Below are 10,988 nucleotides of genomic sequence, written 5' to 3' on the forward strand. Positions count from 1 at the left end.
GTGTCTTTTTCATATAAATAAATTATTAAAATTATTGTTTGACCCACTTATTCCGGCGTACCAGAATAAGCCCCCACCGTACCTGAGTTATCAAAGGCATTATTTTATGAGCCTGATGAGCACAAGATCATGTAAAAGAAGGGAGCCTAACATAGTTTCAATATGCTAATTACTCTTTCTATTGTCACATAGGTGGTCTTGGGCTGGAGCAGACTTCCTGTAAATAATGATGAAAAATCACACCCACACCAAAATCTGCAGAGTAGCACTTGTTAACGCAGAGTTGGATTTAATGGAGATAGTAAAAGGTCCAGCTTTCGAGACACTGAAATAAATCTGGTTCAGTTTAAGAATGTCTGGCTAACTTTTAGACATTAAGAGGCATATTTATCATACGCTGGCGCTCGTGCGCATAATCACCGCAGCATACATGAAGAGGCGGACCTCTTGATGTATTGGGGCAGGAGGCTGCGCAGAACTTATTCTACACCAGGCAGGGCTTGGTGTAGAAATAAACACAGCCAGCAACTTTTTACATATGAAAAGTCACCGGCGGCAGCGAGGGGACAGTAACGCCCCACGCCGGCCCACTCCCAGACACCCGTGCCCCCCCTTACGCCCCACTGGCTTGATAAATATGCACATAATCTTAATGAACGTCTTTTAGGGTTGTGTTAAGACTCATAAAACATGGAAAGAGAAGGTGATTTCAAACACGGGGTACAGGTGAATGGGGCAATGGACAACTAAAGGTTAAGGGGAGTGGTAGTGCATACTGCTGAACAAATGTGTGTATAGCAATGTGTTATGATTTCACTTTCTATTATAGTTCTATCACTTGTAAGCCAACAGTGTAGAAAGTGATAACATATTTTTAGCTTTGGCAGGTCCAATGTTTTAAACATCCAAGATTACGTGTGCACACAAACCAACGTCACTGTTTGAAAACATATTGAAACATGCAATAAGTAATAAAATATCCAGAGAAATATCCATGTATCTTCTTCTTTGATGCCAACAGTGCTGGTCCACACAAGGTTACATTTTTTTTTTGTTTCACAACCAATGTAGCCATTCATACTCATGGAATTAACAGTACAGAAAATGGACTATTACCAATTCTATCGGCGATACAATTGAGAAGATCACTTTTGTGATGATCTGAGACCACTAGAGTATAAGGCATACAATACAATACATAATACAAAAAGTCACTTAAATAACAAGTTTATATAACATTTTTAGTATTAGATTTTAAATTTAAATCTACCATCAAAAGCCATCATTATAAACCAGGGGAACTTACACATAGATCCAGGCACTGTGACATTTTTATATTTGTTATCTTTCCTTATAAAATCAACTTGTAAAATCATGCTAATGAGCCAGAAGGGCTCTCGGGGGCATTACCATAGCCCCTCCATGCTGCAGCTAAAGGTTGTTACACTGTCTCATCCACCCCCTGCTCCCTGCAGCACTCCCCAACTCTCTGTCTGATGTATTCTCATGGTAGCAGATATTTCAATGCCGAGTGGGAGGGGAAGTACTCCTGGACAGTTTAAAGGCAATCTACAACCAGGATCAAGGATTGTAAACCAAGTACACTGACATACTGGTGTGTATCCTCTGACAGGATCTACTCTTCTTTTAGCTTATGGTGCCCTTGACTTTACAAAGAAAAATATATATGTAAATGAACCTTAGGGGCTCCAAGTTCTATAAACAGCTGTGGAGGCTGGGGCCCTTCACACTTTTTAAAACTTTTTTTTTGTTTAAAAAAAAAGGGCATAAGAAGGTAAAAGAAGTTCACATTCAGTCAGAGGGGACACACATCATTATGTAAATGTCCTTTGTTTACCATCCTAGATCCTGATGGTAGATTTCCTTTAACATCTTGTGGATCTGCAGCACGGAGAGGCTCTGGTGAGAATACATCAAGCAGAGAGAGGGGGAAGTACTGAGGGAACAGGGGTGGATGAGACAACCTGTAACAACCTGTAAAGCTGCAGCATGTAGGGACTATGGTTACACCCCCCCAGAGCCCCTCTTGCTTTTGATTTTAATGAAGGAGGCCATGGATAACAAATATAAGAAGATTACCAGTCACAATGCTGCGATCTATGAGTAAGTGTCTCCCTGGTTTATCATGATGCATTTTGATGAGACCTTTATTTTGGAAATCAGTGGAAGGCTGATCAAAAACATTCTCATGTATCCTGGACTGGCCCTCTAAGAAACCTTCTATTTAATAAACTGTACTGACAAGAAGTAATAAGCATATTTATTGTTTTCCATGTCTGAATAACACTTGAGCTACATCATCCCCCATCGCAAATACCAATCAATAGTCGGGTTCCCCCATACACACAATATTGCTATATTTGGTATATCTGACATATGTTTCATTTAGCTTTGAACAATTTTTTAAGGAAAATAATCAACGTGACATCTATGAGCATCTGTGACACGCCTACTGATCAACAGAAAGATGCCGATAAGCCAAAGCTTCTGCAGTGCTATAATCAGTACAAAGGGACTTTATTCAGTGTGATTGTATCTGCTACTTAAATAGTCCCAGTCAAACTTGCATAAACAGAGATTTTTGGAGGGTTCCAGTAAACCTTTACTGACTTTAAAGGGAACCTGTCAGGGCGATTTGGGATACTAAACAACCAACCCAGTGGTTTAGTGTCCAAAATCACTTCTATGTTGTTGCATTGAAAAAAATTCATACTTTTCTTTGTCCGTAGCTCCCAGCGACTTATTTCTGAAAAAAGAGATTATACATAATCTTATCATATCAAGTGAGCATCTAAAAGCAGATAGTATAAAGGATGTCCCATTGGATAACAATAGGAAAACTTTTGCTGGATCATAGTTCAATTGCTCCTCTCATATAAAACGGATGTGGTTTACCTGTGCCAACACTAACACGTAATCCTATTACTTAATTAGATAAAAATTAACTCCGATTACAGTGTTACTGGAAACCACAACGTAATGGGAGCCACAATGTTAAAGAAATCTGCTTTGACTTCTTAAGTTATTAGATTGAGCTCATACATTTTTATCAAAAAATTTGCAATAGCCAATGATGAAGCCAAAAAGATGTGTGGTTACATTGGTCACCCAGATAAAAATCTATTAGTCTCTAATGGGTGAGCAATAGTCCTCAGGAGTTAATCATTGTCCCTTGTCCTCCTCCTAAGAGTTCATGGCATCTTAGACATTGATGTCATATTTGATCGGTTCCATTTCTCGGCTATTTTTCTCTTTTATTCAATGGGAATGTGACTACTTGTGATATGCAGCAATACATAAGAAAAGTCTGTTCTCATAGTGACGACTATTTGTTACCAGCGTAATCTCGTGTCACAGTCTGTCAAAAATAGAATGGGTGTACCATATGATTGAGTTGTCAGGTGAAAGGAATGTTTGAAGTACAGGAGGACTTGATAATAAGTGGAGGTGTGTCTTGCCCGTACGTCAGGTTCTATATTCTGGAGAGCAAGCAAGTTTCTGGGTGTTTCCTCATTAATTCTTAGGAGGCTTGAAATGTGTAGCACAGTGTGTTACATGGTGTGTGTGTGGCAGACCAACAAATGAGCTCAGCTTCTAGAATAGATGACTATTTATACCCAAAAACATTGTCACCTTGTTAAGTATGTGTCCCGATCATACTGTAGTAAGAGAAAGTAACAGCAGTGTTCTCTATAGTTAACTTTGATTATTTTTTTTTTTTGCAGGGGATTTAGATTTCAGGCCATTTCAGCTATTTTCCTCCATACAATGCAGTCTTCTACATGCATTGTATGCATTTGTCTACTGGAATATTGTCATATTTAATATAATTGATTATTTCAGAAAAAATTTACTGATCTGCAGGGAGGACTTTGTAAGAGCACCAGCGTTACTTGCAGATGATTTTCTATATGATGTTTTTGTCACCAGGGTCTGATCAAGGTAGGTAGAGGCCCCTTGTGATACATTCGGTGGGGGCCCACACCGAATGTATCCCAACAGTGGTAAACATTACTATTCTAAATTGTTATTAATATTCTAAACTTTTTTCCTACTTACATGCTGGCGCAGTGGCAGTAGTACTGACTACTAGTCCTATTCGTCACGCCAGTCCCACGCACCACTTCTTCCCTGAGAGTTCTTTTTCCTCCCGGAAACATTGGGGGAGATTTATCATCAAGTATCTGAGGTAAAACTTTTCTAGTTTCCCATGGAAACCAATCAGAGCTCAGCTGTAATTTTATAAATGGCTGTTGGAAAATGAAAGCTGAGCTCTGATTGGTTGCTATGGGCAACTGGAACAGTTCTGCTCTAAGAGACTTATGATAAATCTCCTTAATTGTGCTCACCATATTAAGCCTGGGCGCCATAGACAACTATGACAGACGTGTATACGTTCCCTCTGCATGCAGCATAGCTCCGGAAAACATGCTGAATGCAGAATGTGATTGAGTATAGGGGGGCACATTCTCACTGACAGAGCCAGTGGGTCAATGTTACACACGTGTGTCGTGGAGCAGTGAGCTAACTGTCGGACAATGCTGGTGGGGACCCCCTTATGAGTAAAGAGGTGGGGGTCCCAGGGTGCTCATCCCTAATGCCCTGTGTATAATTTGACCCTACATGTCACTAAAATGCCAATGGCTTTGTAACAAATATCCAGAAATTGGATTTCAGAATTTTGAAAGTTTGCAGTAAAATATAAAATTTGATAATTGTGATTAACGTGCTGCGTAAAATGCTGAAAAATCTTGATTCAAATGGCTTCAAACAAATAGTAGCCTCATAATAGATTCAGCAAAGGCTCTATAGTCAGCGCAAGATTGCATTGGACAGAGGTATTTTTCATCTGGTGGAAGCAAGTTTCTTCATCTGTTGAGTTTGGTGTGGGCGTGAAAGGGTGTATTTTGTACAATAACTTTGTGCAGTATGAAAACAAAATTTGTCTGAAGCAATCTTGTGACACCAAAAGGGACTTTATTAAGTTACCAAAACCCAAGTTTAAAGCATTCCCTCCATGGAGCAATCGCCAACACTAATTGTATGTAAGATAAGCATTGAAATATATTACAACCTCCTAGATTGAGGAGATACCCCAAATCATTATCACTATTTATGTTCTGTTGGTTTTTCCTTCTTTGGTTCGTCAGGAGACATATGTATAGATGTGACAAAAATAAAATACGGTATGTAATAATTGAGCTCTATGCTTCTAGTATAGACCTTAGAAAGCCTTACAATTAGTCTAATAAAAGATAAACCACACAACAAATTACACTGTGTCATTGATTAATGAACTAAAATGAAGCCAAAATACAAAAGCCATGTTTCAAAAACCTAAGCAATGTAAACATCTTATATAATACATGTAATGCAATGCCTCAATATTAGGAACACACAGCTTACATAAACCTGGGGTAGTAAGAAACAGTCATACAAAATTGGTATACAATGTACTGTATATAACTTTATTAATTACATTAATAAATAGCAACTAGAAGCATTACCAGCTCACAACCGTATGTGGGCTAAATGGTACTCATATATGACCATTCACAAAGCCTTATACTCTCTACTTATCACTTATCACCACCTCATTTTTCACAACCTCATCTATAACTTTTTGGTTGAGTGCTACATATTATCTTTAGGTCTTTTAGAATATGTTTAAAGCTTGTTGAATTCTGACAGACTTAAAGGGGTTGTCCACTTTCAGAAAATAATTGATATTGTTTGTGTAATGAAAAGTTATAAAATTTATCAATATACTTTCTGTGTCAATTCCTCGTGGTTTTCTAGATCTCTGCTTGCTGTTATTATATAGAAAGCTTCTATGTTCACTTCCAGTGGAAAGAAATCTGTCCATGGTCATGTGATGGACACACAGGTGCATTAGCCGTTAGTATCACACGGCTCTGATTACTCACTGTGATACTGACAGCTCATGCACCTGTATTTTCAATAAAAAGATGTATTAAAAAATAGGAATTATACGAGATAAAAATGTATGATCTGTATGGGATAAACATAGTTCCACTTCCATAATACAATTCATCCTATTATAAAGTGCAGAGCATGCGGGTATAGATACTGGGGCTAATTACAAATTTATGTACAATGGCAAACCCAGAGATAGCACCCTTGGGCTAGCAGAAAGTTGCCAGTAAATGTTCATGACATTTATAACAAACTTATAAATTGCCAATAAAAAACAAACTACCCAATCAGTTTCCAGCCCGACTCACGTTTCAGCAATCGGGGTGGCAACTCCAATGTTCTCAAGGGGGATGATATCTAAACTCAAATGAATTGCTTAGGCAGAACCTGGGTCAAATGGGCACATTTATCATATGCTGAAGCTAATGTTGCCCCGGGTCACTGGCACCCGCCGGATTTATCAGGAGGGTGAGATCCCACTTGAAAAAGGCATGGACGCAGAAATGCGCATCGGGGTGGTAATTGATCGGCCAAGTCTGTTTTGTTGAGCTCTTGTATTTCGTATTTTCATTAGCGGGGCAATATCATACGCTGACACACTGAGCTTATCACAAATGTGCCCCTTTGCTAAGGGTCCACCTCCGCAATTCAATTGGGTTCTCAGTAACTGTGAACCAAAATGTGTAAAACTATTGTATCCCTTTCTGATGTAAACCAAGTTATATGTGCCTGAAACTAATGTTGTAGCAGACACAAGGCTGTGGTCAGGATGGCACTGGCGGCCCCTGTACACAAACGGGGACTGGCAGTGACAGCCGACGCCATTGCTGAACGGAACCATGTAGAGAGCAGTGTATATGCTCTTTATATCATCAACCAGTCTCAGTCACTATGAAAAATATGCCAAAATTTACAGCATAGGTAAATCTCCCCAAATGTATTTATATGTAAGAGACACCGGGGAAAACTCTTTAGGGTTACAGATCAAAATGCTTCTGTAACACAATTGTAAGATTTCTGTGAAAATACACATATAATATGTCTATTAATAAAACTACAGTGTCTGTGGGTAATTGATTTGCTGATTACTGCTGGATACCTAACATTGTTAGACAGACTCCACTACTTTTGGCGTCTTACCTCACCCATATTTACATTTGGTATCTATTCGATGTTTATGAACTTAACCAATGTGTATTCAGGCAAAGGGACGTGGTGAACAATCAATTGATATATACTGTATATGTATATAGTACTAGATAGACTATAACATAGACTTTTACATATTTTTATTTCTTTATTATTTTTTGTTCTACTTTAAAATTATATTTTTCCATATTGTCCCCAACGACAACCACCTGGAGGTTGACCCCCTGTAACCTGGTGTACTTACTGCAGGAAACGAGGGGGGGTCATCGGTCTATATTCACCCTTTCTGTATGCACAATTAGATTCTACGAGACACATAGATCCTGTCTCTGGGGATTACTATTTTCGGTTTCCTCCTAATGGTGGAAGTGACAGCACCCCCCAAATGAAGAGCTTGTAGTGCGGGTACTTCTACTTTCTGTTTGGCTGTTTGCTGTTTAGCGTGTGTGTGTGGCGCTATCTTGTGATGGGCGCCTGGTCAGCAATCTTTAATAGGCCGCTTTTAAAAAAAAAAATTTAGAAAACCCGCCACTAATGCAATTTGTAATAATGATTGGAAATATTTTTATCATGGTTTGGAGATTCTCAAGTAGATGAGAATAGCCCTAATATTGCTCAAACTCTGCATTTTCCACAGGCAGGTTTAAATTTGGTGTTTAAACTCAGTACTTTAAAAGTACAGAATATGGATGGACTTCAAAATTCTTCAGGGCAGTTTCCAGAATTTGTAGTCCTCCATGAGATTTATCTTTAGTTTTAGGGTGCCTCTCATGCCTACCCTTTGAACCTATAAATGATCTGTCTATTAAACAACTCACCCTGAAGGTTGTACTTCACAACAGCCTAGAGACTATGAGAACTCCAAGCCTATTGAGACCTCCTTATTTATGGATACAGAATAACTATTAGACTGGATCCCATTTTTTTCCCCAAAAGTAGTATCTGAGTTTCACAGGGATGAAGTAATTGTTTTGTGACAATCCTTCTTCTCCACATACCACAAATACCACAAGTTTGCAAAGCAGTAACTTGGTCCAGATGTTCGTGAGATATTATCGATTGGATCTTCAAAATGCTAAGGATCTCTCCTTTGGGTGTAAAGTTCTCCAGGCAGTAGTCCTACCCTAAAGGAATATTTTCTAACTCTCCAGGTGGCTGTCATGGACAATATGGAAAATATGAATTAGCCCAGATATTCTCTTATGTAAAAAAAAGGTCTATTTTACAGATTGCCATTTTTTATTAGCTCAATTGTAGCTTTGGTACTATACATTTGGGGACTATAGATATCCCAATTGATTTTAAATTGATGGCAAATAAGTGTTTGATAAAAGTTATGTTTAGAGATCCATATTCCCATCATGGATTTGCTACTACATTGGTGCATGTAGTTCTCAGATGACTCACCTCCTTGGCACTAGGAAGATCTGTAAAATACTTGGTAAATTGCTCATTGTAATCTCTTTGAAGTTGCTGCTACATTGTGTGATGGAACATGGGCCATATTTGCCTAGAGGCACTTAAAGGTCTGAGCATAGGCCATCCAGTTACTGAGAGAGGTCTCCTCAGGGACAAAGAGTTTTATTTATACATTTTTCTATACTTTTCCTTGGCCAGATTTGTGTCACAGACTGAAAGTCTGTCATAAATAGAAGAGATAGAATGGCAAGAATGTAATTGTATGTAGAATGGGCTTTATAGTATAAAGTGGTAGGAACATCAACCTTATAATGATCTTTAGGATTGCTGGTTGAGTGGCGTCAAAATGTATACGTATACATAAAGTTGGGGTATAGTGGAATAATATTCTTTAGGAGTGTGGACAGAGACGTTAACGTTTAGTTAAGAGTAGGGCTATAGATAGGTCATAATGTATAGCAGTGAGGGAGTACAGGAGCTATAAAATGTAAGTCTGTGGACAGGGAGATTATGGTTGCTCTTAGTAGAAAGTAAAAGTGGTAAGTCTATAAAAGTGGGGGCACAAGGAGTTGCAGCATTTTGGAGTGGGGTCATAAGGGTCCAGGGTAAAAGAAAAAAATATTGATATATGACTAGGAAAAAAAATGTGCTGAAAAACCTCACCTCGGATTATACACAAGAATTAAAAAATAAAAAACGTAAGACTCACCCTCTGGTGTCCGGATCCTTGGCGCAGCTACTGATCTTCAGTGCGTGGCTCCCGATCTTCAGCGTGGTTCCCGGCGGCTCCTCTTCTCTTTTCTTTCTTTCTTCATGCCATCTGCCGGCGGGCGCACACTATGATGCGGCGGTGTCGCTTCTGATGACGTCATCAGCAGCGACACCACCGCATCATAGTGTGCGCCCGCCGGCAGGTCGCATGGACGCGACTCTGCCGGCTAGAGAAGAAAGAAGACAGAAGCCGCCCAAAGAATCGGGGGTGAGTAATAAGTTTTTTATTTTTAATGCGCTTGGCAGGTGGCTGGATGTATACTAAATGGAGGCTGGCTGTATACGACATGGGGGCTGGCTGTATACTACTTGGGGCTGGCTGTATGCTACATGGGGCTGGCTGTATACTACTTGGGGCTGGCTGTGTACTACATGGGGCTGGCTGTATACTACATGGGGGCTGGCTAGCTGTATACTACACCTTCGGCTTATACTCGAGTCAATAGGTTTTCCCAGTTTTTGGTGGTAAAATTAGGGGTCTCAGCTTATACTCTGGTCGGCTTATACTCGAGTATATACGGTATTTATATATATGTATCCAGGCTTAGTGCCTAGAGCAGCATGAACTAATTATAGGGCCCTGCTATTTTCGTAGTGATTTTAGGAGTTTAATGACCATACACAGTATCCTCAATATCAACCGAAGGTCTACATGTCAGGGCAATTGGAGACAACCACCCTCAGATCTTTATGGACTGTGTTTAACTGACCCAAATCAACCAATGTCAACTGCCCCGGCCTCCAATAAAAAAAAGACAAATAAAATTCTTCCATTTGGCTGGCTTACTATGCCCTGGGTTCACTGCACATACCGGAGATGGGTCCAATGAGTCTCAGTAAACTCATCTCTAGATATGTTTTTTTTTTTAATAACTGCCATGGACAGAAATGATATAGGACGAATTCGGACACCAAACCACTGGTTCATAAAGACCTGTACCAAATGGTCCTTACAAGTTTTTAAAATACAGCAACAATAGCACAACATTGTAATTTTAATATGAAACACTATTATTATTAATAAACAAAGCGGCAAAAACAGAATAACATGTGTCACGGGCAAACAAAACAAGTTGTGAAGCCTTGGTTTTTTATGCCGCGAAGAATGCCAAAAGGGTAAAAGGTAAGGTTAAACTTATTTAGCTAGGAAGTATGACTAAGCCAAGTATAGGAAGAATTTGTCCATGTTCTAAGAGTTGGCAGGGATCTCTGGCCTACAGCAGGGGTGTTAAAAAACAAGAACGGAATTAAACTCACTTGTGAGCCCAAGGAATTGAATGGTAGAAATAGAGACTAGCAGCTACAGGACCAACCCAACTGGACTAGAGGGTAGAAGTAAGATAAATATAGATTCCAAGAAACATAGGGGAGCATTTATCAGTGTTTAATTGCCATAATACTGGCTTAGAGGCCATGAAATAATTGCAATTGCTAGCAAACTGCAAGCAGTTGAGATAATGAACGACGCCCAGCAGGGGAATGGGCCGCAGGGGGAGACAAAAGCCAGCCTATGATAAATTTCTCCCATACTATCAAATTAAGCCTTAAACTAACTGTAGATATAAAGACTTTCCCTAATCCAATCAATTATTAAAACTGATTGTTGCAATTCTGACCAATAGAGATAAATACAAATATAAATCAAAACAGCAATTTGGTTAAAAACAACATAGAGACCTTGTAAAAACAAA

Source organism: Engystomops pustulosus, chromosome 3 (genome assembly GCF_040894005.1).
Source record: "Engystomops pustulosus chromosome 3, aEngPut4.maternal, whole genome shotgun sequence".
NCBI classification, from domain to species: domain Eukaryota; kingdom Metazoa; phylum Chordata; class Amphibia; order Anura; family Leptodactylidae; genus Engystomops; species Engystomops pustulosus.